At 40.1% G+C, this 27060-nt stretch overlaps 1 protein-coding gene and 1 long non-coding RNA gene across 2 annotated transcripts in view; one reads left to right on the forward strand and one right to left on the reverse strand.

The window, feature by feature from the left end:
- The window catches only part of Gvinp1 (GTPase, very large interferon inducible 1), a 31542-nt gene extending 20379 nt beyond the window's left edge, over positions 1-11163 (reverse strand). The window contains exons 1-2 of the mRNA XM_063285615.1: positions 11071-11163; positions 9500-9614 (exon numbers count right to left, since the gene is read on the reverse strand). The gene's annotated coding sequence lies outside the window, so the exon portion shown is untranslated. The remainder of the gene's footprint in view (positions 1-9499; positions 9615-11070) is intronic.
- The window catches only part of LOC134483767 (uncharacterized), a 39922-nt gene extending 13114 nt beyond the window's left edge, over positions 1-26808 (forward strand). Inside the window, exon 3 of the long non-coding RNA XR_010060732.1 lies at positions 25458-26808. This is a non-coding gene — a long non-coding RNA (uncharacterized LOC134483767). The remainder of the gene's footprint in view (positions 1-25457) is intronic.
- The last annotated feature ends 252 nt before the right edge of the window (positions 26809-27060 follow it).

The raw sequence follows: 27060 nt of genomic DNA on the forward strand, positions 1-27060 counted from the left end.
GGCCAACATCAAACTAAATGGCGAGAAACTTGAAGCAATCTCACTAAAATCAGGGCCTAGACAAGGCTGCTCAATCTCTCCCTACCTGTTCAATATAGTACTCAAAGTCCCAGCCAGAGGAATCAGGCAACAAAACGAGGTCAAAAATTGGAAAGGAAGAAGTCCAAATATCACTATTTGCAGATGATATGATAGTATACTTGAGTGACCCCAAAAATTCAACCAGAGAACTACTAAGCCTGATAAACAACTGGTTGGGTATAAAATTAACTCAAACAAATCAGTAACCTTCCTCTACTCAAAGGATAAACAGGCTGGGAAAGAAATTAGGGAAACAACATCCTTCAGAATAGTTACAAGTAATATAAAATACCTTGATGTGACTCTAACTAAGCAAGTGAAAGACGTCTGCAAGAATGTCAAGTCTCTGAAGAAAGAAATTGAAGAAGATCTCAGGAGATGGAAAGACCTCCCATGCTCATGGATTGGCAGGATTAATATAGTAAAAAAGGCCATTTTGCTGAAAGCAATCTACAGAGAAAATGCAATCCCCATCAAAATTCCAACTCAATTCTTCATAGAGTTAGAAAGAGCAATTTGTAAATTCATTTGGAATATCAAAAAACCTAGAATAGTGAAAACTATTCTCAACAATACAAGAACTTCTGGGGGAATCACCATCCCTTACCTCAGGCTGTATTACAGTGTAGTAGTGATAAAAACTGTATGGTATTGGTAAAGAGACAGGCAAGTAGATCAATGGAGTAGAATTGAAGACCCAGAAATGAACCCACATACCTATGGTCACCATCCAGTGGAAAAAAAAACAGCATTTTCAGCAAATGGTGCTGGTTTAACTGGAGGTCAGCATGTAGAAGAATGCAAATTGATCCATTCTTATCTCCTTGTACAAAGCTCAAGTCTAAGTGGATCAAGGACCTCCACATAAAACTGGATATACTGAAACTAACAGAAATGAAAGTGGGGAAAAGCCTTGAACATGTAGAAAATTTTCTGAACAGAACATCAATGGCTTTTGCTCCAAGATCAAGAATCAATAAATGAGACCTCATAAAATTGCAAAGCTTCTGAAAGGCAAAGGACCCAGTCAATAGGACAAACGGCAACCAACAGATTGGGAAAAGATCTTTACCAATTTTACATCCGATAGAGAGCTAATATCCAAAATATACAAAGAACTCAAGAAATTAGAATTCAGAGAACCAAATAGCCCTATTAAAATGGGGTACAGAGCTAAATAAAGAATTCTCCACTGAGGAATATCGAATGGCTGAGAAGCACCTAAAGAAATGCTCAGTATCCTTAGTCATCAGGGAAATGCAAATCAAAACAACCCTGAGATTCCACCTCACACTAGTCAGAAAGGCTAAGATAAAAAACTCAGGTACAGCAGATGCTGGTGAGGATGTGAAGACATAGTCCATTGTTGGGATTGAAAACTGGTACAACCACTCTGGAAATCAGTCTGGAGGTTCTTTATAAACTTGGACATAGTACTACCTGAGGACCCAGCTATACCACTCCTGGGCATATACCCAAAAGATGCCCCAACATATAACAAGGACACATGCTCCACTATGTTCATAGCAGCTTTATTTATAATAGCCAGAAGCTGGAAAGAACCCAGATATCCCTCAAGAGAGGAATGAATACAGAATATGTGGTCCATTTACACAATGGAGTACTACTCAGCTATTAAAAACAATGGCTTCATGAAATTCATAGGCAAATGGATGGAATTAGAAAATATCATCCAACCCAATCACAAAAGAACACACATGGTATGCACTCATTGATAAGTGGATATTAGCCCAAAAGTTTGGAATACCCAAGATACAATTTACAGACTGCATGAGGCTCAAGAAGAACGACCAAAGTGTGAATGCTTCAGTACTTAGAATGAGGAAACAAAGTACTCACAGAAGGAAATATGGAGACAGAGTGTGGAGCAGAGACTGAAGGAATGGCCATCCTGAGACTGCCCCACATGGGGATCCATCACATGCAGTCACCAAACCCAGTCACTACTGGGGATGCCAAGAGGTGCATGCTGACAGGAGCCTAATATAGCTGTCTCCTGAAAGACTCTTCCAGAGCCTGACAAATACAGAGGCAGATGCTTGGAGCCAACCAATGAATTGAGCGGGGGTCCCCAATGGAGGAGTTAGAGAAAGGACTGAGGTAGCTGAGGGTGCTTGCAACCCCATAGGAAGAACAACATCAACCAACTAGACCTCCCAGAGCTCCCAGGGACTAAACCACCAACCAAAGAGTACACATGGAGAGACCAATGGCTCCAGCCTCATATGTAGTAGAGGATGCCTTGGGGGGCATCAATGGGAGGAGAGGCTCTTGTCCTGTGAAAGCTTGATGCCCCAGTGTAGGGGGAATACCAGGCCAGGTAGGTGTTAGTGAGTGAGTGGGTGAGTAGGGGAACACCCTCATGGAAGCAGGGGTTGTGGTATGGGGTATGGGGTTTCTGCAGGGAAAACCAGGAAGGGGAATAATATTTGAAATGTAGATAAAGAAAATACCCAATAAAAAATGAAAAAATAGAAAACAAAATTAATAACAAAAACCAAAACAAAAAGACAAAAGCTAGACATGATTTCATTTGCTGGTAATCTTAGATTGAAGAGCAGAGACAAGTAGATCCCAGGATCTAGCTGCCCACAAGGCCTTGTGAAAGCATCAAATTTTAGTTATTTGCATGTGCTGTTAGTTAGTTTACAGACTATTCCACAAGGCTCCCCCTAGAAATCTAGCAACAGCAACCTAGCAACAACTTAAATCACCACCAGCAGCCAGGTGGGACTGCTGGGCTACCCAAGCGCCTCTCTCTCTCTCTCTCTCTCTCTCTCTCTCTCTCTCTCTCTCTCTCTCTCTCTCTGTCTCTGTCTCTCTCTGTCTCTCTCTGTCTCTGTCTCTGTATCTCTCTGTCTCTCTCTCTCTCTCATCTTCTTTCTCTCTCTTTTCCCAAATGTTTCTGACCAGATTCTTTCTCTCTTCTCTCTTTTTCTGTCCTCTTCTGCCCCCACCCCTTTTTATCTGTCTCTATTCCTTTCTAGGTCCTCAATCCCTCCCCTTTACCAATAGACTTTCTATATACTATACTGGCAGTGGCCAGGCTGCCAACTTGTTTCTGCTGTAGCTGCACTATACCACATTATAAAGCATAACTTTGGTGCTATGATACCATACGCACATATACTGTACATGTACACACAACAAAATGAAACAAAATTACATGTCTTCATAACCCAATACATTTGATAATCTTTATTAAAGAGAAAAAAAGAGCACTACACAGAACTGAAGCAGGGAGACAAAAACTCAATAGATCTATAATAAATAGATAGCCTGAACAATCACAAACTTCCTAATAAGCCAAATATCTTCAATGGTAAACTCCACCAATCACTTAACAAGCTAGTACCAATCTTTAGCACATTCTTACAAAAATAGAAGAGGGGGAAACATTTCTTGTTCTGTGAGGTCAGTATTACCTTAGTATCCAAGTTAGACAAGGATGTCAAGAAAACTATAGATAAATATCCTTTATGAATGTTGATGTGAAAACAGTACTAGAAACTGTAATCCAGAAATATAAAAGATTATGCATTAACCAGCTATAGTTTCTTTCAGGCATATAAACATCATTTGACTTATTGAATGTAACATAGTCATAAATAGTTTGAAGGGAAAACACTCCACTTGAATTCCAGGAAGAAGAGCACTTAACAACATCCAACCTTGTTTCATGATAAAAATAACAAACTAGGAATTGAGGCTACCTTCACAGAATAATAAAGGCATGAAACACCTGTTAGTTCTTAAGAAAATCTAGTATTGAATTTATTATACTAGGCAGGTGTTCTACTGCTAGACACATACTCTAAAGAACTGAGAATGGGTGTCCAAATATGTACTTGTACATAAATGTATGAGTCACAGTATCCAAAAAGATGGTAAGAACCCAAATGTCCATCAACTTATGGTAGATAAACAAATTGTGGACTAATCATGATAAAATAAAGTCAGAAAAAGAAATAAAATATTGTTGTGTGGTACAATATGGATGAACTTTATGAACATTATTCTATGTGAAGAAAACCGGAAATTCAAACACTTTGAAAATCTATACTGGGCAAATACTAGGGATTAAAGGCAGATCATTGCCAAGGAATTGGAGAGGTAAGAGTGGGAGCCGATTATGTCCCTGAGTGTGGGGTTTTCTTTTGTGGTAAGAAAAATATTTGAGATTTGCTAAAGATGGTTGTTACACAACTTTATGAATTTACTAAATGTCACTGAATTGCACAACTTAAAATGATTAATTTTATGTTGTATAAATTAAGTTCTATAGATGTGTGACTAAGATATATGTAAAACAAATATAATAAAACTCAAAACCCATTACTTCCCAAGGACTTATTATTAGCTATGTTCTGGAGCTCACTTTGGGTGGTTGTATATGTATAATAGATATGATGTAGAATTAGGTGCTAATGCACATTCCTTCCAACTTTCCAGTGGAGTTAGGAACTTGAAATTGGCCACAGAAGAAGGGTGACCTTTTATAATGGAAGTAGCTAAATATTACAAGCCTGGAATTTCCTCTTGTTTTCGGAAAGTTGATTGTTAAACATTTTCACCATTGACTTCAATCTTTCAAAGTATTTTTTGTCTGTTTGTTTCTCCTTAATTCTGGCTGTGATCCCCTACTCAGTAGGAAATAGCCAAATCTAGCAGAACAGACTAAACACTACTGAGAAAATAAAAATAAACTTGTAAGAAAGGAGCCACACCTTACTAGGAAATAGCCTTTCCTTGTCAGCTTTTGACTAGCAGTATCAACAAAGCTCTGCCAACCCTTCCTCCCAGTGGCCTAGGCAGCAGCGATCAACCATTATTACATGGGCTCTATGTCTTAGGGAGAGACAGTTTGCTTCCTCCTTTGTGCAAGCTGTGATTTTTTAACCTGAAAAATCCAGCATTTTAACATGGTCACAGGAGATCAGGTCTAAAGGTCAATTTCAATGAGAAAAATGAAGTTAGTTTCTGTCCTATATATCCTTCAAAGAATGAATCAGACAATGATTTTCTCTAAGCACAAGCATCTTTCACCTGGCAACCCAACATCTATCCACCCCTTAAGACACTTAAGAAATGAATTTCTTTGATACAAATAGTTTATCTCATTTTTCCAAGCCTAGACTTGCAAAACACCACTATGTTTTGTCTGCTGGTTGCTTCTCATAAATGCTTCAGGTAAGGTAGAGGAAGCAAGTAGTTGAACCTCTAGGGCTACTCTGTATATCTAACTGACTCTGTATTTAAATTATATAGCCAGTCTTATCTTTAAAGCTTAGAAAGGAGATGCAGTATGGTGTGCTATCTGGCTTTATCTGTAAAACTCTGTAAGGAGATAAATACAAGGAGATGCAATATGCTCAGAGATCTCCCAGATGCCCATGGAGGAAAATTTGTCACCTGAGCTACATCACACCGGAAAAATGGCAGCAAAGCACAGTAATGTTCACAGTGTCTACCACAGAAAGGGGGATTTGGATAAAGGAGCCTCCCAGAGTTTTAAAAGAGGAGACTCAGAATAATGTGTACCACAGACTTTGTCTGAACCCTTTATCTTTTAGGTATACAAGTGAGTAAAAGCACAGCACATACTAGGGGGAATCAAATATACATCTCTGAGAACTCTCCTTTTGAGTCCTTTTAATAATCTAGAATAGGAGTGATTTAAAACAGATGGTGCCAAAACTTAAAAAATGCAATTTAGTTTTGGTGGGAAGGGAAAAGAAACAAGTAAGGAAGGTTAGGGACAGGACAGGGGATGAGCAGTGATTCTTCTTGTTCTTGGTCTGAAATGGTTTTGGTTCTATGGGAGGGCTGTTCTTGTTAGAGGACAGAAATGCTAGAAATATTTTGGGGTACTACTGGCTCACACTCTTGCTTTTTGTTTGTTAGCCAGGATCATAATTTTTTGTAAAACCACTTCCATTTTGGTTGAACTGTGTTAACTCACTTAACTTGGTTTCCAGAACTAATGTAAACTAAAGTTTCTCTAGATTCTTGCCTTCCTATGGGCCCCAAATCATGGCCACCTAGGATAGATGTTTATGGAGGACCTAATATTCTTTGACTAACTGGTGACCCCTAATAGTGGCCAAATGGTATGTCAAAAAGGGAAACTTTAAAAGATCTTTCCTGCCACACTTCTGTCCTTTAACTTCCCATCTTATAAGTGGACAACAGGCTCTGATCCTTACAGCAACCTCTCTGCCTTTTTCCCTCTAAATGAAGGTTGGCATTGCGGGCAAGTCACTTGCTCTCTTCTTCGTAGTTCCCTCTCACATTTTCATTATCTTTCTTTTTCTTTTATATAGAAACATTAGTAGCATAGCAGCTGTACATAAAGGTGGGACCAAAATTTTAGACCAGGGTCACCACATGGGTGGGCTAACTGTACTGACCAACTGATCTCTGTGCTTTTACTCAGTTTCAGCCATTAAGTGGAAATTTCCTAATCTAGCAGCCCAGTGGCAGTACCAGTTTTAGACAGGAGCTCTTCTTGTTTTCTTTCTGTTCTGGGAACCTAAAAAGAGTTTAGAACTCTTCTAAAATCTTATCCTACTGTTGTCTGTGAAATTTATTCTTTAAGACTACAAATCAGATGACATAGAAGCTACTTGGTCCAGGGTGGCTTTGGTGGCCATTGATGTAGCAATACAAAAACATAACACTCAACTCAAATGGGATAAGAAATTTATTCCTTTTTTTTGTTGTTTTTTTTCTTTTTCTTTTTTTTTATTAACTTGAGTATTTCTTATATACATTTCGAGTGTTATTCCCTTTCCTGGTTTCCGGGCAAACATCCCCCTCCCCCTTCCCCTTTCTTATCGGTGTTCCCCTCCCCATCCTCCCCCCATTACTGCCCTCCCCCCAACAATCTAGTTCACTGGGGGTTCAGTCTTAGCAGGACCCAGGGCTTCCCCTTCCACTGGTGCTCTTACTAGGATATTCATTGCTACCTATGAGGTCAGAGTCCAGGGTCAGTCCATGTATAGTCCTTAGGTAGTGGCTTAGTCCCTGGAAGCTCTGGTTGCTTGGCATTGTTGTACATATGGGGTCTCGAGCCCCTTCAAGCTCAAGAAATTTATTCTTGAGTCAAATATTGAGACCGGGAGTGAGACTGGCTCCTTGGTAGGCAGTTACATAGGGAGAAGTGATAAAGGTGGTTTGTTTCTAAGATGGCCAGCTTCTTCCTTATCCTCCTAACTTGAGGCTAACACCTGGTAGTCCTTTTAGGCCTTTGTCTACCATCAGTCGGCCTCTGCTGGTGGACTGGCTCAACAAGTTAAAGGTCTACTCAGGACATGTCACACAACAATTCTGGGCCAATCAACTACATTAGCTTCCTTCAAACTGACCAATCCTTCCCAATTAGGGAAGGAAAACGCTTCAGAGGCTTCAAAAAATTTAGCCCTCAATAAGAGACTGATTTTTCATGTCTTTTATTTTCCTGTCTGCTGTGTGCAACTTTTCCCCAACAACTTTCTCCAAGTGCTGACTGTTGTTGTATGAAGTATTTAGGATTTCTCTTCTACTTGTTGTGCTCAAGAATTTTCCTACATTTTCATTCTTTAACTAGCAGATAATTGCACCTGATCAAGGTCCCTCAGCATTCCTCCCCCATTAATATCTCCGATTATGACCTGGGAACATAGGTTCAGGTTACCCAAATTCATGAAGTTTTTATAATAACAGAATGAAGAAAGCCATAAATAGAGGTGTTCTTGAAATGCATTGGTGGAAACATTAAATAGGTAGTTAAAACAGAATGGTGAGATCTCAGGTATAGGTCTCAGATGCTACCTGGTAACTAAGTTTTGATCTATAGAAACTAGGTTTATGTTAACATAGTCCAATAAGTTTTTATCTGTTAGTCACAGGATGTTAGGTCTGATACAGAAGTGGGAAAGGCCAGTTAGGGGGTTAAAGATAGCCCAAGGTAAATTGAAATTAGGCTGTGAACCTGAAACATTGTAAACTCTCCACAATCAGTGGAATACTAATCAGTTAATCAGCCTTCCAGGTTTTATTCTGAGGTTATAGCTTCTTTCTAGGAAATTTTGATCACAATTATAAGGGACTATTCCGCAGAACTGTTACTCATTTGAAGTAATCTGTTGTTCTCAAGAAACCACTTTCTCCTGTATTGGTTTGGCTATAGTATATGGTAAAACATCCTAAGTTTTACAATCAGAATGCCCTGAACGTCTGAGGATAGTTTAAAGAAATGCTTCCTTGCTCCAGCTGTTTGGATTGTTGAAGCAGAGCACTCCAAGTGGTTGGAATTATATTCCCAGACCACTTTGCCCAGGAGACTAGAGCCTAAACAACTATGGATCAATGATGAGCAAGGCACACCTTGACCAAAATAGCTAAAGATGGAGGATAATGAGTTTGCAGCCTGGGTTTCATATTGAGAATTTATCTCAAAGCTAACAACACAAGTTAAGTAACTTGTGTCAACTCTTCCAAAAGTATCTAAAGGCAAGTGATTATAGAAAATGATTCTGTGACAGGGCCAAACAGTGTGAAGGGTCCTCCATCTTGTATTCTTGACAAGGCTATTTTACGTTTAACTAGAATTTGATCTCTTTGATGGAGAAACCTATGGAAAATTTCCCAATTCTATTCTAGGATCTGAGGCCAGGATACCCCAGATAATTTATCTTAGCTTCTGTTAAACTTCTGCTTGTGTAATGCCCACCTCCCAGCTGGCTGGAATACAGATTTTCAGTGGCTATAAATTGTATATAAAAGTTGTTATATACGGTTACTTAACAATGATTGCCTTTGCTTGTATTGTTTTTGATATTTACTTCAGGCACAAATGTATTTTAGGAATTTTGATTCCAGCAAGAAAAGTCCATAGATGTATGTGCTACACATGCACCACTCCAAGGGGCAATAGAGATGCTCTTATCCCCAAAGCGAAAACAAATTTATCTCACAGTCCAAGAGGAATGGGCCTCTCAGTGAGGTAAAGATGGCTGTTGAATTTAAGGGAAACATAAGAGTCTGTTGTCCCAAACAAAACAATAAAATAATTGTTAAAGGATATCATAGCTTAATTAGTCTAAAAAAGGACCTACTGACATAACTATGCCTTTAGAAAAGAAGGACATCCAAGTAATTTCTTTCATATTCCTATAAAATGAAGATTTTCAGATCTCTAAGTGCAAGCTCTCGCATATCTTCCTTAGACCAGGCATACAAATTTATTGCTCCCTTATAGGCAGGAACATCCAGCCTGAATAAGCTTTAGAAAGTGGATCTTTTACCATCACCAATTCCTAAGATTAAAGGACCAAAGTCTCAGAAGGAGAAATCAAGGCTGGATAAAAAGACAAAGAAAACTAATGGTCTATGAGAAAAGAAAAAAGTCTCTTACCTTGGGATCTAGGTTGAGTTTCCTGATGACTGAGAATCAAGAAACTTCAATACAGCTGAGAAAGCCAAAATCAACTGTACAGATTATCTTTTTTCCTGAAGACATCTCAAGCAGGCTAAAAACATTAACAAATGAACTATGTTTACTTAGGGAAAGAACATTTGTAATTTTGAGTTTTGTCAAATTATTACTTCTCCAAATCTGAATGGTGTACCTCGTAAGAACACAGTTTCATTCACAAAACTGAAAGAAAATTCTTTAAGATAAAATTAAGTAAACAAGCTTATATATGTTTAATTTTAAGCTTTTTAAAAAAGGTAACCTTAGCTTCATCTTAAACCTTGATATCATAGCTTTTGAAGAATGTAACTTAGCCACATAATGGTATATATGGCCATTGTAAAGACACCCAAGAATTGCTCTTGGGAAATTGGAATCTTAGTCTTGGGGTGGGGGTGTACTGTCCTTTTTTATGTATCTACGTCTAAATACTTAACCAGCTTATCAATTTGTTTTACTTGGCTCATACCGAAGTATTTTGTACAGTGAAGTTAAGGATTATTTCACCTGAGTAGAAAGTCCCTAAGGGTGAGGGGAACTGGTCAGGATGCCCTCTTCACATGCTGTCATGTGCCATTACACTTAATATCGCCAGTTTTTGCTAAAATTGTAAATGAATCATTTAAACTTCTACATATATTATTTCATTTCCCCTTATTGCAGGTAAACGTTTATATGCAGGCCCAGACCTTAGGTTAGGGGCTACAATAATACATCCTTTTCTTAAGGGCCCATCCTTTGCATCTTCCTTCCTTTTTATGATTGCTGACCTTGCACATTATTGCCTGGTCACTTTCATGCTTCTCTGCTTAGGGCTTTATATTCCTATCTCAGTGATATCTTTGTGGTATCTTTTATAGACCATACTAGTCAAATGATCGGCTCTCTTCTGTGCTAGCAACAATAGTCCCTGCCACTCACCTGATTTGTAATAACAATGCTATAACCAATTTGAACCTTTTGTTCTTGGAAAAATTTTTAACTATAGTTAAAAAATCCATTCATCCTTTGTTTTGATAAAGTGCCTACTTCAGAGTTTCAGAAGCCTTAGATATGATTCATGCCTCCCTTTATAGCTAGTGACAGGCCAATCACAGGATCTTCCAGTTCCTGTTCTTTGCAGCATAGTTTAGCTGAATTATTTATCCTTCAAGATTATTTAAAAAAGTTTCTTACACTGGGTAAGACCAAACACTGGGTAAGATTCTTCCGCTAGGACCCTGAAGTGAGACTGGGTCTCATTACGTAGACAAGGCTGGGCTCAAACTCACAGAAATCCACCTGCCTATGTTTCCAGAGTGCTGGGATTAAAGGTGTGTGCCACCACACCCAGGTTTTGCTTTTGTTTTAAACATTAATGATTATGTCAAGTCCATCTTTATGTTTTTTAGCATATTTTAATCTCTTTGCATCTCTATTTTCTCTGATCATTTAATTAATTGCTCTTTTATTTTAGTCTCTAGGTCTGTTGTATCTCTGTCTACCCCTTTTCCCATATTCTTTTCACCTACTTGTCTTCTTGAGGCCAAATTCCTGTAGCATGTTGCTCCCAAGAGACCTGATGGAGAGCAGGCACTTTCTGCTTACTCACAGCTTCAGCCCAGGGTTTGGCTCTCTGTGTAAGAGGGGACTGAATTTATCCTCAAAGCGGGAAAAAAAACTGGTTTAATTTTTTATGAAAGATTTTATTGTGATGTGCTTATGTTTTATTGTGATTCTTATGCTTAAAAATTATCAAGAGGTTCAAGCACACACCTTCCCAACTGCCCCATAAACCTAACTGATATAATTCAAACAGCTCAAAGTTTAGGTAATAAAGATATCATAACAGAATTTGAGCCCATCTGGGGCCATAACAGCAATTCAGAACAACAGCTCCAAATAAAATGACCTGATATAAACACACATTTACAGTTTTTTCTAGTTAGCTTGGCAGTACAAGTCAGAATAACCCAACCCGGAGAGCCACTAAACACTTGGAACAGGTCGGAGAGCTAAGTCTACTATCCACTGGCCATTCCTGAAACCAGACTGTTCTCTGATCCTGTAAATGCACTGGGTGTGTTCCTTCCCCATAAAATTTTTCCTTAGTGTGTTGGTTGCAATGGGTGGAGAAATACCACCATCAGCCACCTTTTAAGTTAACTGTTCTGTTAGTAGCAAAACATCAGAAGAGAGACAAGTACAAGATTAATTTTGCTCAACACCATGCACATGCTCCCCTGCATGAAAAAAAAAGATGTTTCACTGAATGTTTTTGTTAAACAAATGTTTTAATATTCCTTTCAGAGGTAGCTTCTACCTGTGAACTCCTAGGAGGTCTGATTGGCTATGCTATAAAAACTTTCCCAGATTATAGTTTAACTTAAATTCCTACACTATTGCCCTCTACTTCTGGCAAAAGTGAACACTCAGTCATTCTTTCTTAGTGGAGGCACTCACATTTTCATGTGTTTTGAGGTTGGAATTAATTTCAGTTGTTAAACAAGATTATGGAAGTTTCAGGGACTGTTTAGAACTCTGAGAAGGTTGTAATGAACCAGTCTAAATGTCAAGCTTCTAACCAGCAAGGGGGCAGAACACAGCAAACAAATTATCCCAGACCCTATGTAGATCCCACAGGGATGTAAAAGAGGGTCTTCTAGTGATGTTCAGAGGTCAGTTAAATTCTCCCATGTTTGTGTAGATTCCAAACAAGATTCAGGACAAAACAGAAAAAAAAACCAAAAGATTTGTTTGTTTTTATTTTATATGTATATTTAAGGATCTGCATGTATATATATGTACCATGTGCATGCCTGGTGTTCGTGGAGTTTAGAAGAGGGAACTGGATCCTCTGAAACTAGGGTTAGGGATAGATGTGAACATCTGATGTGTGCTGAGAACCAAACCTTACTCTTGTGAACAGTAGCTAGTATTTTTTTTAAATTTATTTAATACTTAATAATAATTCTTTGGTTTCCGGGCAAACATCCCCCTCTCCCCTCCCCTTCCTTATGGGTGTTCCCCTCCCAACCCTCCCCCCATTGCCAGCCTCCCCCCAACAGTCTAGTTCACTGGGGGTTCAGTCTTAGCAGGACCCAGGGCTTCCCCTTCCACTGGTGCTCTTACTAGGATATTCATTGCTACCTATGAGGTCAGAGTCCAGGGTCAGTCCATGTATAGTCTGTAGGTAGTGGCTTAGTCCCTGGAAGCTCTGGTTGCTTGGCATTGTTGTACATATGGGGTCTCGAGCCCCTTCAAGCTCTTCCAGTTCTTTCTCTGATTCCTTCAACGGGGGTCCTATTCTCAGTTCAGTGGTTTGCTGCTGGCATTCGCCTCTGTATTTGCTGTATTCTGGCTGTGTCTCTCAGGAGCGATCTACATCCGGCTCCTGTCGGTCTGCACTTTTTTGCTTCATCCATCTTGTCTAATTGGGTGGCTGTATATGTATGGGCCACATGTGGGGCAGGCTCTGAATGGGTGTTTCTTCAGTCTCTGTTTTAATCTTTGCCTCTCTCTTCCCTGCCAAGGGTATTCTTGTTCCCCTTTTAGAGAAGGAGTGAAGCATTCACATTTTGATCATCCGTCTTGAGTTTCGTTTGTTCTAGGGATCTAGGGTAATTCAAGCATTTGGGCTAATAGCCACTTATCAATGAGTGCATACCATGTATGTCTTTCTGTGATTAGGTTAGCTCACTCAGGATGATATTTTCCAGTTCCAACCATTTGCCTACGAATTTCATAAAGACGTTGTTTTTGATAGCTGAGTAATATTCCATTGTGTAGATGTACCACATTTTCTGTATCCATTCCTCTGTTGAAGGGCATCTGGGTTCTTTCCAGCTTCTGGCTATTATAAATAAGGCTGCGATGAACATAGTGGAGCACGTGTCTTTTTTATATGTTGGGGCATCTTTTGGGTATATGCCCAAGAGAGGTATAGCTGGATCCTCAGGCAGTTCAATGTCCAATTTTCTGAGGAACCTCCAGACTGATTTCCAGAATGGTTGTACTAGTTTGCAATCCCACCAACAATGGAGGAGTGTTCCTCTTCCTCCGCATCCTCGCCAGCATCTGCTGTCACCTGAGTTTTTGATCTTAGCCATTCTCACTGGTGTGAGGTGAAATCTCAGGGTTGTTTTGATTTGCATTTCCCTTATGACTAAAGATGTTGAACATTTCTTTAGGTGTTTCTCAGCCATTCGGCATTCCTCAGCTGTGAATTCTTTGTTTAGCTCTGAACCCCATTTTTTAATAGGGTTATTTGTCTCCCTGCGGTCTAACTTCTTGAGTTCTTTGTATATTTTGGATATAAGGCCTCTATCTGTTGTAGGATTGGTAAAGATCTTTTCCCAATCTGTTGGTTGCCGATTTGTCCTAACCACAGTGTCCTTTGCCTTACAGAAGTAGCTAGTATTTTTAATCACTGCTCCACATCTCTAGTCCCAAGATGTTTGTGTTTTCTTTGTAGTATGGTATAAGGAAACACAATCACATTTAAGGGAAAGAAATATTTCTGGATTTAATTTAAGCACATCACACAAACAATCATACCTATATAGGTAGCCCCGGAATACAGAACGTTTTTAAACACAATATAGATTTTCCAGGAGTGACTATGCTAGGTAGTGGTCTTTAGATTAACACCTTTCAAAACTGAATCAAGATAAGCTAGAGACCTGTGTCAGGGAGGCTTCCTGGAGTCTATGGAGGTGACCTTAGCTGAGATTCTTAGCAGTGGGGGATTTAGAGGTTGATGTGGCTACCTCCAGTAGCCAGGTAGGACTCCCAGTAGAGGGAACCCTAAAAACTTTCAACCCCAAATTTGTCCCACCTACAAGATGTGCAGGGATAAAAATGGAGCAGAGATTGAGGGGATGACCAACCAATGACTGTCCAACTTGAGACCCAGACCACGGGAGAGAGCCAACCCCTGACTATATTGATGATATTCTGCTCTGATTGCAGCCAAGTATAACTGTCCTCTGATAGGCTTCGTCCAGCAATTGATAGAAAGAGATGCAGAGACCAATAGCCAAACATCAATCAGAGCTCAAGGAGTCTTGTGGAAGGGTGGGAGAAAGGATTGAGGGAGCCAGAGGGATCAAGGACACCACCGAAAGACCTAGAGTCAACTAACCTGGGCCCATGGGAACTCACAGAAACTAAACCACAAACCAAAGAGCAAGTATGGGGTGCACTTAAGCTCCCTAGGCATATATAGCAGATGTGCAGCATAGTCTCCAAGTGGGTTCCCTAATAGTTTGAGGCAGGGGAGCTGCCAGCTCTGACTCTGTTGCCTCCCCTTTTCCTATCTGAGCTGCCTTGTATAACATCAGTGGGAGTTGATGTGCCTAGTCCTGATGCTACTTCATGTCCAAGGGTGGATTGATACCCATGAAGGGGAAGGGGAAGCTCCCTTCTCAAAAGAGCAAAAGAGGGGAGAAGGGGAAGGTGTGTGTGTGTGTGTGTGTGTGTGTGTGTTTGGTGTGTGTGACTGGAAGGCAAGGAGGGAGGGTAGCTGAGATCAGGATGTAAATTGAATAAATAAAGAAAAAAAAAACCAAAACAAAATCAACCAAATGAAACCCAGAAGCACATTTTCCCCCAAAACAAAACACCTCTAATTAAGGATTTCATTCCCTCTCAGAGGAGTGATTCTGAGCATGCAACTGGTATGTTTCTGTCAACAGAGTATATACTTTATTAAAAGTTTTTTTCAGTACATATTTATTGGATATTTTATGTATTTATATTTCAAATATTATCCATTTTCCTGGTTCCCCCTCTCCCATTCCCCTTCCCCCTGTTTTTATTTTTTATTTTTTAAAATTTTAATTAAAAAAAAATACTGGGTCCTCTTTACATATCCAGTCTGTTAGTCTATGTCTTTTTATTAGGGAATTGAGTCCATTGATTTTAAGAGATATTAAAGAATAGTGATTATAGCTTCCTGTCTTTTTGTTGTTAGAGGTGGAATTATGCTTGTGTATCTCTCTTCTTTGGTTTTGTTGCAAGGAGATTACTTTCTTGCTTTTTCTAGGGTGTAGTTTTCTTCCCTCTGTTGGAGTTTTCCATATATTATCCTTTGTAGGGATGAATTTGTTGAAAGATATTGTGTAAATTTGGTTTTGTCTTGGACTATCTTAGTTTTTCCATTATGTTAATTGGGAGTTTTGCTAAATAACATAGCCTGGGCTGGCATTTGTGTTCTCTTAGGGTCTGTATGACATCTACCCAGGATCTTCTGGATTTCACAGTCTCTGGTGAGAAGTCTGGTGTAGTTCTGATAGGTCTGCCTTTTTATGTTACTTAACCCTTTTCCCTTACTGCTTTTGCTGAATGTGCTGATGATGCGAGGTTCAGCATTCTTTTTTTTTTTCTTTTTCTTTTGGAGCTGGGGACCGAACCCAGGGCCTTGAGCTTCCTAGGCAAGGGCTCTACCACTGAGCTAAATCCCCAACCCCTCCCTTACTGCTTTTAATATTCTTTCTTTGTTTTGTGCGTTTGTTATTTTGACTATTATGTGACAGGGGAATTTCTTTTCTTGTCCAATCTATTTGGAGTTCTGTATGTTCTGCTTCTTGTATGTTTATGGGCATCTCTTTCTTTAGGTTATGGAAGTTTTCTTCTATAATTTTGTTGAAGATATTTACTGGCCCTTTAAATTGGTAATCTTCACTCTCTTCTCTACCTATTATCCTTAGGTTTGATCTTCTCATTGTGTCCTGGATTTCCTGGATGTTTTGGGCTAGGAGCTTTTTGCGTTTTACATTTTCTTTGACTGTTGTGTCAATGTTTTCTATGGTATCTTCTGCCCCTGAGATTCTCTCTTCTGTCTCTTGTATTCTGTTGGTGATGCTTGCATCTCTGACTCCTGCCTGATCTCTTCCCTAGGTTTTTTTTATCTCCAGGGTTGTCTTCCTTTGTGCTTTATTTATCGTTTCTATTTCCATTTTTAATTCCTGGACTGTTTTGTTCTATTTCTTTACATGTTTGGTTGTATTTTTCTATAATTCATTAAGGGATTTTTGTGTTTCTTCTTTAAGGGTTTCTACTTTTTTTACTTGTGTTATCCTGTATTTCTTTAAGGGACTTTATGTCCTTCTTAAAGTCCTTTATCATCATCATAAAATGTGATTTTAAATCTAAATCTTGCTTTTCCAGTGTGTTTGAATATCCGGTATTTGCTTTGGTGGGAGAACTAGGCTCTGATGATGCCAAGTAGTCTTGGTTTCTGTTGCTTAGGTTCCTCCGCTTGCCTCTAGCCTTCAAGTTGTCTCTGGTGTTAGCATGTCTGACAGTGGCTTTCCCCTCCTGCAGGCTTGTGTGTCAGCACTCCTGTAGACCAGTTTTCTTTCAGCTGGATCTGGGGATAGGAAGCTCTTCTCTCAGGTGTGTAGGTACTCCTTGCTTTCAGCTCTCGACGCAGGCAGAAACCTGAAGGGTCCTGCCCTGACTGCTCTTAGGTCCCTGGTCCCAGGGGGCACAGATGGCACTAAGTGATTTCCTCTTGGGTCAGGAATGTGGAGAGAAAGTAGTCGCGTACTTTGAGTTCTCAGGAGTGTCCATAGTTCTGAGGGTCCAGCTCTCTCTGCCAAGGGATTTGGGTCTGATTGCACTGTCTTTGAATCATAGCTTCTAGAAGCATGATTCTTTCATGGTCAACTTGACACTGTGAAAGAGACATGTTTCCTAGAAGTCTTAAATGATTTCTTAATCTTTCTATTAAACTAAAGAGCAAAATTTAGGTTTTTGAAGACGTAGGAATTAAGTTGTTGGTATAGAATTCTGTAATCATCACCTTCCATTTTTTTTTAAATTTTTTCAAGTTACTTATTTTATTTATTGATTATTTATTTATTTATTTATTTATTTATTTATTCATGATACAGTGTATGCTTAAAAATATTGTACCAGTGAGCTACATCCCTTACTCAACACACTTGGATTGCTTATGAAGATGATGCAATAAACAGTATATCATCATTTTAAATTATTTTTCTGGGTTTTTACCGGAAGTCCCACACCCGCGGATCCCGGCCCGCAGCAGTTCTCTGCTCCCAGACCCCGTGAGAGAGAGACCCAACCACCTAGTCAGGTGGGCACTCCTGAGGCTGCAGAGCGGAAGAGACCACCAACACTGCTCACCCCTGCCCACGTCCCTGGCCCAAGCGGAAACTGTATAAGGCCTCTGGGCTCCCGTGGGGGAGGGCCCAGGAGCGGCAGGACCCCTGCCTGAGACACCTCCGGTACCTGAAGGAAACAGACCGGATAAACAGTTCTCTGCACCCAAATCCCGTGGGAGGGAGAGCTAAACCTTCAGAGAGGCAGACAAGCCTGGGAAACCAGAAGAGACTGCTCCCTGCACACACATCTCGGACGCCAGAGGAAAAAGCCAAAGACCATCTGGAACCCTGGTGCACTGAAGCTCCCGGAAACGGCGGCACAGGTCTTTCTGGTTGCTGCCGCTGCAGAGAGCCCGTGGGCAGCACCCCACGAGCGAACTTGAGCCTCGGGAACACAGGTAAGACCAAATTTTCTGCTGCAAGAAAGCTGCCTGGTGAACTCAAGACACAGGCCCACAGGAACAGCTGAAGACCTGTAGAGAGGAAAAACTACACGCCCGAAAGCAGAACACTCTGTCCCCATAACTGACTGAAAGAGAAGAAAACAGGTCTACAGCACTCCTGACACACAGGCTTATAGGACAGTCTAGCCACTGTCAGAAATAGCAGAACAAAGTAACACTAGAGATAATCTGATGGCGAGAGGCAAGCGCAGGAACCCAAGCAACAGAAACCAAGACTACATGGCACCATCGGAGCCCAATTCTCCCATCAAAACAAACATGGAATATCCAAACACACCAGAAAAGCAAGATCTAGTTTCAAAATCATTTTTGATCATGATGCTGGAGGACTTCAAGAAAGACGTGAAGAACTCCCTTAGAGAACAAGTAGAAGCCTACAGAGAGGAATCGCAAAAATGCATGAAAGAATTCCAGGAAAACATAAATAAACAAGTAGAAGCCCATAGAGAGGAGACACAAAAATCCCTGAAAGAATTCCAGGAAAACATAAATAAACAAGTAGAAGCCCATAGAGAGGAGACACAAAAATCCCTGAAAGAATTCCAGGAAAACACAATCAAACAGTTGAAGGAATTAAAAATGGAAATAGAAGCAATCAAGAAAGAACCCATGGAAACAACCCTGGATATAGAAAACCAAAAGAAGAGACAAGGAGCTGTAGATACAAGCTTCACCAACAGAATACAAGAGATGGAAGAGAGAATCTCAGGAGCAGAAGATTCCATAGAAATCATTGACTCAACTGTCAAAGATAATGTAAAGCGGAAAAAGCTACTGGTCCAAAACATACAGGAAATCCAGGACTCAATGAGAAGATCAAACCTAAGGATAATAGGTATAGAAGAGAGTGAAGACTCCCAGCTCAAAGGACCAGTAAATATCTTCAACAAAATCATAGAAGAAAACTTCCCTAACCTAAAAAAAGAGATACCCATAGGCATACAAGAAGCCTACAGAACTCCAAATAGATTGGACCAGAAAAGAAACACCTCCAGACACATAATAGTCAAAACACCAAACACACAAAATAAAGAAAGAATATTAAAAGCAGTAAGGGAAAAAGGTCAAGTAACATATAAAGGCAGACCTATCAGAATCACACCAGACTTCTCGCCAGAAACTATGAGGCCAGAAGATCCTGGACTGATGTCATACAGACCCTAAGAGAACACAAATGCTAGCCCAGGTTACTGTATCCAGCAAAACTCTCAATTAACATTGATGGAGAAACCAAGATATTCCATGACAAAACCAAATTTACACAATATCTTTCTACAAATCCAGCACTACAAAGGATAATAAATGGTAAAGCCCAACATAAGGAGGCAAGCTATACCCTAGAAGAAGCAAGAAACTAATGGTCTTGGCAACAAAACAAAGAGAATGAAAGCACACAAACATAACCTCACATCCAAATATTAATATAATGGGAAGCAATAATCACTATTCCTTAATATCTCTCAATATCAATGGCCTCAACTCCCCAATAAAAAGACATAGATTAACAAACTGGATACGCAACGAGGACCCTGCATTCTGCTGCCTACAGGAAACACACCTCAGAGACAAAGACAGACACTACCTCAGAGTGAAAGGCTGGAAAACAACTTTCCAAGCAAATGGTCAGAAGAAGCAAGCTGGAGTAGCCATTCTAATATCAAATAAAATCAATTTCCAACTAAAAGTCATCAAAAAAGATAAGGAAGGACACTTCATATTCATCAAAGGAAAAATCCACCAAGATGAACTCTCAATCCTAAATATCTATGCCCCAAATACAAGGGCACCTACATACGTAAAAGAAACCTTACTAAAGCTCAAAACACACATTGCACCTCACACAATAATAGTGGGAGATTTCAACACCCCATTCTCATCAATGGACAGATCATGGAAACAGAAATTAAACAGTGATGTCGACAGACTAAGAGAAGTCATGAGCCAAATGGACTTAACGGATATTTATAGAACATTCTATCCTAAAGCAAAAGGATATACCTTCTTCTCAGCTCCTCATGGTACTTTCTCCAAAATTGACCATATAATTGGTCAAAAAACGGGCCTCAACAGGTACAGAAAGATAGAAATAATCCAATGCGTGCTATCGGACCACCACGGCCTAAAACTGGTCTTCAATAACAATAAGGGAAGAATGCCCACATATACGTGGAAATTGAACAATGCTCTACTCAATGATAACCTGGTCAAGGAAGAAATAAAGAAAGAAATTAAAAACTTTTTAGAATTTAATGAAAATGAAGGTACAACATACCCAAACTTATGGGACACCATGAAAGCTGTGCTAAGAGGAAAACTCATAGCTCTGAGTGCCTGCAGAAAGAAACAGGAAAGAGCATATGTCAGCAGCTTGACAGCACACCTAAAAGCTCTAGAACAAAAAGAAGCAAATACACCCAGGAGGAGTAGAAGGCAGGAAATAATCAAACTCAGAGCTGAAATCAACCAAGTAGAAACAAAAAGGACCATAGAAAGAATCAACAGAACCAAAAGTTGGTTCTTTGAGAAAACTAACAAGATAGATAAACCCTTAGCCAGACTAACGAGAGGACACAGAGAGTGCGTCCAAATTAACAAAATCAGAAATGAAAAGGGAGACATAACTACAGATTCAGAGGAAATTCAAAAAATCATCAGATCTTACTATAAAAACCTATATTCAACAAAACTTGAAAATCTTCAGGAAATGGACAATTTCCTAGACAGATACCCGGTATCGAAGTTAAATCAGGAACAGATAAACCAGTTAAACAACCCCATAACTCCTAAGGAAATAGAAGCAGTCATTAAAGGTCTCCCAACCAAAAAGAGCCCAGGTCCAGACCGGTTTAGTGCAGAATTCTATCAAACCTTCATAGAAGACCTCATACCAATATTATCCAAACTATTCCACAAAATTGAAACAGATGGAGCACTACGGAATTCCTTCTACGAAGCCACAATTACTCTTATACCTAAACCACACAAAGACACAACAAAGAAAGAGAACTTCAGACCAATTTCCCTTATGAATATCGATGCAAAAATACTCAATAAAATTCTGGCAAACCGAATTCAAGAGCACATCAAAACAATCATCCACCATGATCAAGTAGGCTTCATCCCAGGCATGCAGGGATGGTTTAATATACGGAAAACCATCAACGTGATCCATTATATAAACAAACTGAAAGAACAGAACCACATGATCATTTCATTAGATGCTGAGAAAGCATTTGACAAAATTCAACACCCCTTCATGATAAAAGTCCTGGAAAGAATAGGAATTCAAGGCCCATACCTGAACATAGTAAAAGCCATATACAGCAAACCAGTTGCTAACATTAAACTAAATGGAGAGAAACTTGAAGCAATCCCACTAAAATCAGGGACTAGACAAGGCTGCCCACTCTCTCCCTACTTATTCAATATAGTTCTTGAAGTTCTAGCCAGAGCAATCAGACAACAAAAGGAGATCAAGGGGATACAGATCGGAAAAGAAGAGGTCAAAATATCACTATTTGCAGATGACATGATAGTATATTTAAGTGATCCCAAAAGTTCCACCAGAGAACTACTAAAGGTGATAAACAACTTCAGCAAATTGGCTGGGTATAAAATTAACTCAAATAAATCAGTAGCCTTCCTCTATACAAAAGAGAAACAAGCCGAGAAAGAAATTAGGGAAACGACACCCTTCATAATAGACCCAAATAGTATAAAGTACCTCGGTGTGACTTTAACCGAGCAAGTAAAAATCTGTACAATAAGAACTTCAAGACACTGAGGAAAGAAATTGAAGAAGACCTCAGAAGATGGAAAGATCTCCCATGCTCATGGATTGGCAGGATTAATATAGTAAAAATGGCCATTTTACCAAAAGCAATCTACAGATTCAATGCAATCCCCATCAAAATACCAATCCAATTCTTCAAAGAGTTAGACAGAACAATTTGCAAATTCATCTGGAATAACAAAAAACCCAGGATAGCTAAAGCTATCCTCAACAATAAAAGGACTTCAGGAGGAATCACTATCCCTGAACTCAAGCAGTATTACAGAGCAATAGTGATAAAAACTGCATGGTATTGGTATAGAGACAGACAGATAGACCAATGGAATAGAATTGAAGACCCAGAAATGAACCCACACACCTATGGTCACTTGATTTTTGACAAAGGAGCCAAAACCATCCAATGGAAAAAAGATAGCATTTTCAGCAAATGGTGCTGGTTCAACTGGAGGGCAACATGTAGAAGAATACAGATCGATCCATGCTTATCACCCTGTACAAAGCTTAAGTCCAAGTGGATGAAGGACCTCCACATCAAACCAGACACACTCAAACTAATAGAAGAAAAACTAGGGAAGCATCTGGAACACATGGGCACTGGAAAAAATTTCCTGAACAAAACACCAATGGCTTATGCTCTAAGATCAAGAATCGACAAATGGGACCTCATAAAACTGCAAAGCTTCTGTAAGGCAAAGGACACTGTGGTTAGGACAAAACGGCAACCAACAGATTGGGAAAAGATCTTTACCAATCCTACAACAGATAGAGGCCTTATATCCAAAATATACAAAGAACTCAAGAAGTTAGACCGCAGGGAAACAAATAACCCTATTAAAAAATGGGGTTCAGAGCTAAACAAAGAATTCACAGCTGAGGAATGCCGAATGGCTGAGAAACACCTAAAGAAATGTTCAACATCTTTAGTCATAAGGGAAATGCAAATCAAAACAACCCTGAGATTTCACCTCACACCAGTGAGAATGGCTAAGATCAAAAACTCAGGTGACAGCAGATGCTGGTGAGGATGTGGAGAAAGAGGAACACTCCTCCATTGTTGGTGGGATTGCAGACTGGTACAACCATTCTGGAAATCAGTCTGGAGGTTCCTCAGAAAATTGGACATTGAACTGCCTGAGGATCCAGCTATACCTCTCTTGGACATATACCCAAAAGATGCCCCAACATATAAAAAAGACACGTGCTCCACTATGTTCATCGCAGCCTTATTTATAATAGCCAGAAACTGGAAAGAACCCAGATGCCCTTCAACAGAGGAATGGATACAGAAAATGTGGTACATCTACACAATGGAATATTACTCAGCTATCAAAAACAACGAGTTTATGAAATTCGTAGGCAAATGGTTGGAACTGGAAAATATCATCCTGAGTGAGCTAACCCAATCACAGAAAGACATACATGGTATGCACTCATTGATAAGTGGCTATTAGCCCAAATGCTTGAATTACCCTAGATCCCTAGAACAAACAAAACTCAAGACAGATGATCAAAATGTGAATGCTTCACTCCTTCTTTAAATGAGGAAAAAGAATACCCTTGGGTGGGAAGGGAGAGGCAAAGATTAAAACAGAGACTGAAGGAACACCCATTCAGAGCCTGCCCCACATGTGGCCCACACATATACAGCCACCCAATTAGACAAGATGAATGAAGCAAAGAAGTGCAGACCGACAGGAGCCGGATGTAGATCGCTCCTGAGAGACACAGCCAGAATACAGCAAATACAGAGGCGAATGCCAGCAGCAAACCACTGAAGTGAGAATAGGTCCCCCATTGAAGGAATCAGAGAAAGAACTGGAAGAGCTTGAAGGGGCTCGAGACCCCAAAAGTACAACAATGTCAAGCAACCAGAACTTCCAGGGACTAAGCCACTACCTAAATACTATACATGGCCTGACCCTGGACTCTGACCCCATAGGTAGCAATGAATATCCTAGTCAGAGCACCAGTGGAAGGGGAAGCCCTGGGTCCTGCTAAGACTGAACCCCCAGTGAAGTAGACTATGGGGGGAGGGCGGCAATGGGGGGAGGGTTGGGAGGGGAACACCCATAAGGAAGGGGAGGGGGGAGGGGGATGTTTTCCCGGAAACCGGGAAAGGGAATAACACTCGAAATGTATATAAGAAATACTCAAGTTAATAAAAAAATTATTTTTCTGGTTGATAAACTTTGTATTTTAGCAGTAATCACAGCATGGAAAGTCATGTATTTGTCTTGCATTTAATAGTGAAAGCTCTTGCATTTCTTCTTTAATCGAATCACCAATATTCTTATTTTTCTAAAGATTAAGCAAGTCTTGTAAACTTGAAAACATTTGGGTTTTGTAATTTTGTTTCAGTATTTACTGTATCTGTCAGAGATACCTTTATAAAGGGGAGAGGTTTATTCATGCTTTTGTATCAGCTCAGTTCTGGTGGGGGTTGTATCCTGTTATGTCTGCCATGGTTGTCATATCTGATCTAATGGGACCAATCTTACTCCTTGTAGAGCAGTCTTCTTACTGGAGTTACTAAGGTGACATGAAAAAACACCTTTTAATCCTAGTGACATTAGGACCTTACAGTAGGCCCTGCCCTTACAGCTCCACTCCCTTATGATATTGTCACTCTGGACATCATGTCTGAACACATCAATGGGGGAGGCGAGCTGTATTGGATTCGTAGTTCTTAGTTTTCTAAAGCTTCATTTGTGTATATATTTGTTTCTGTTTAGATCAGTAAATTAGAGCTTTTACAATTTAATTTTAACATCTTTGTACATTGTACAAACATACATAAATAGAGCTTAGAGCTTCTATTTAAATGTGCTGGGTACAAAACTAATTTATTAAAGGGTGCTTGGATCTCAATTATTTTTCTGTTAAACAAAACAAGATTTTCTTCCTAGATTGCTAAATGTTTTACATATTTGTTACCCCCTTTTTATTTCCAATGAACTTTTGAAAGAGCAATCTTCATTTCTTTTAATTTTTCGATGCTTTTGTGCATCAACTAGAGAATGTGCCTCATTGGCCTAGAAGCATTTTAGATTTTAAAACAAGTTTTATTGTAAATACGAAAGGTTTATATGATCTGAGAACTCAAAAATGTCAACAAGCTGAGGGGCCCTAGTGAGGACACCTCAGTCCCACTTGGGAGGGAGAAGAAAGCAACCACAAGGGAGGAGGAAGAGAGGGACAGGGGAGGGAAAGGGGATAGGAATGTGGGGAGAGGAGAACATGATTTGGTATTGGGTAGGGGTAAAGGACTGAAGCCCCGAGGGCCAGCAGAAAGAATGGAAACAGGTGACCTTGGGAGGAAGGAGGTTGGGAGGACGCTCTATAATGTACCAAAGACCTGGCAAGTAAGAGATCCTCAGGGCTCAAAGGGGGACACCATAGAAGAGAGTCCCTACAGTGGGGAGAGGGAACTTATTGAACCCACCTTCAGCAGAAAAATAGGGCATCAAGTGAGGGATGGGGCTACTATCTCACAGTCAAAGCTCTGACCCATAATTCTTTCTGTCTAAAAGAAATGCAGGGATAGAAATGGAGAAGAGCCTGAGAAAAAGAAGGTCCAGTGACAGGCCCAAAGTTGGATCCAGCTCAAGAGGAGGTCTCAAGACCTGACACCATTACTGAGGCTATGGGGCATTCATAAAAAGGGACCTACCATGACTGCCCTCCAAAAAGACCCAACAAGCAGCGGAAAGAGTCAGATGCAGATATCTGTATTCAACCAATGAACAGAAGATGCTGACCCCTCTGGTTGAATTAGGAAAAGCTGGAGGAAGCTGAGGAGGCCAACCCTGTAGGAGGACCAGCAGTCTCAATTGACCTGGACCCCTGAGATCTCTGACACTGGATCACCAACCAGGCAGAGAACTCCCCGGTCTGGGTTCAGTCAGAGAAGATGCACCTAACCCTCAAGAGACTGGAGACTCCAGGAACTTTAGAGATGTAATGGAGTGGATAGGGTGGGGACATCCTTGTGGAGACCGGGGGCGGGATGAGGTATGGGATATGGCAATCTGGAATGTAAAAATAAATAAATTAATTAAAAATTGTATTGTCTTTACACAATGGAGTGCTACTCAGCTATTAAAAACATTGACTACATGATATTCTTAGGCAAATGGATGGAACTAGAAAATATTCTGAGTGATGTAACCCAGTCACAAAAGAACACACATGGTATGCACTCACTGACAAGTGGATATTAGCCCAAAAGCTTGGAATACCTATGAAAAAATTCACAGATCATATAAAGCTCAAGAAGAAGAAAGACCACAATGTGGATGCTTCATTCCTTCTTAGAAGGGAGAACAAAATATTCACGGGAGGAAATACAGGGATAAAGAGTAAAGCAGGGACTGAAGAAAAGGTCATCCAGAGACTGCCCCACCTGGGGATCCATCCCATAAGCAGCCACCAAACCAGTTACTATTGCTGATGCCAAGAAGTGCTTGCTGACAGGAGCCTGATATGGATGTCTTCTGAGAGGCTCTGCCAGAGCCTTACTGATTCAGATGAGGATGCTTGCAGCTAATCATCAGACTAAGCACAGAGACCCCAAAGGGGGAGTTAGAGAAAGAACTGAAGGCACTGAAGGGGTTTGCAACACCATAGGAAGAACAACAATATCAACCAATGAGACCCCACCAGAGCTCCCAGGGACTAAACCACCAACCAATGAGTATACATGGAGGGATCCATGGCTCCAACCACATATGTAGCAGAGGATGGCCTTGTCCAGAATCAATAGGAGGAAAAGCCCTTGGTCTTGTGAAGGCTATTTCCCTGATGTAGGCGAGTGCCAGGGTGTTCAGGTGGGAGTGTGTGGGTGGGAGTGAGAGCATCCTCATAGAACCAGGGGGAGCAGGAGAGGGTATGGGAGAGGGGAGAGAGGGGATAGTGTTTGAAATGTAAATACATAAAATATCCAAGAATATCTGTATTGTTATATAATAATTATGGTGGATCAAAGATCATTAAAAATTAACAGTAAAACAAATAAAATATAAAATTAAAAAGGTGGTGCAGCTTTGATTATCTACAAATACCGTGCCTGCACTAAAGCTTTTTATTATAGCATTCTTTGACCCTTCTTTAGTGTTAGAAGACTGGTGCTTTGAT

This window comes from Rattus norvegicus, chromosome 1, assembly GCF_036323735.1.
Source record: "Rattus norvegicus strain BN/NHsdMcwi chromosome 1, GRCr8, whole genome shotgun sequence".
In the NCBI taxonomy this organism is placed as follows: Eukaryota; Metazoa; Chordata; class Mammalia; order Rodentia; family Muridae; genus Rattus; species Rattus norvegicus.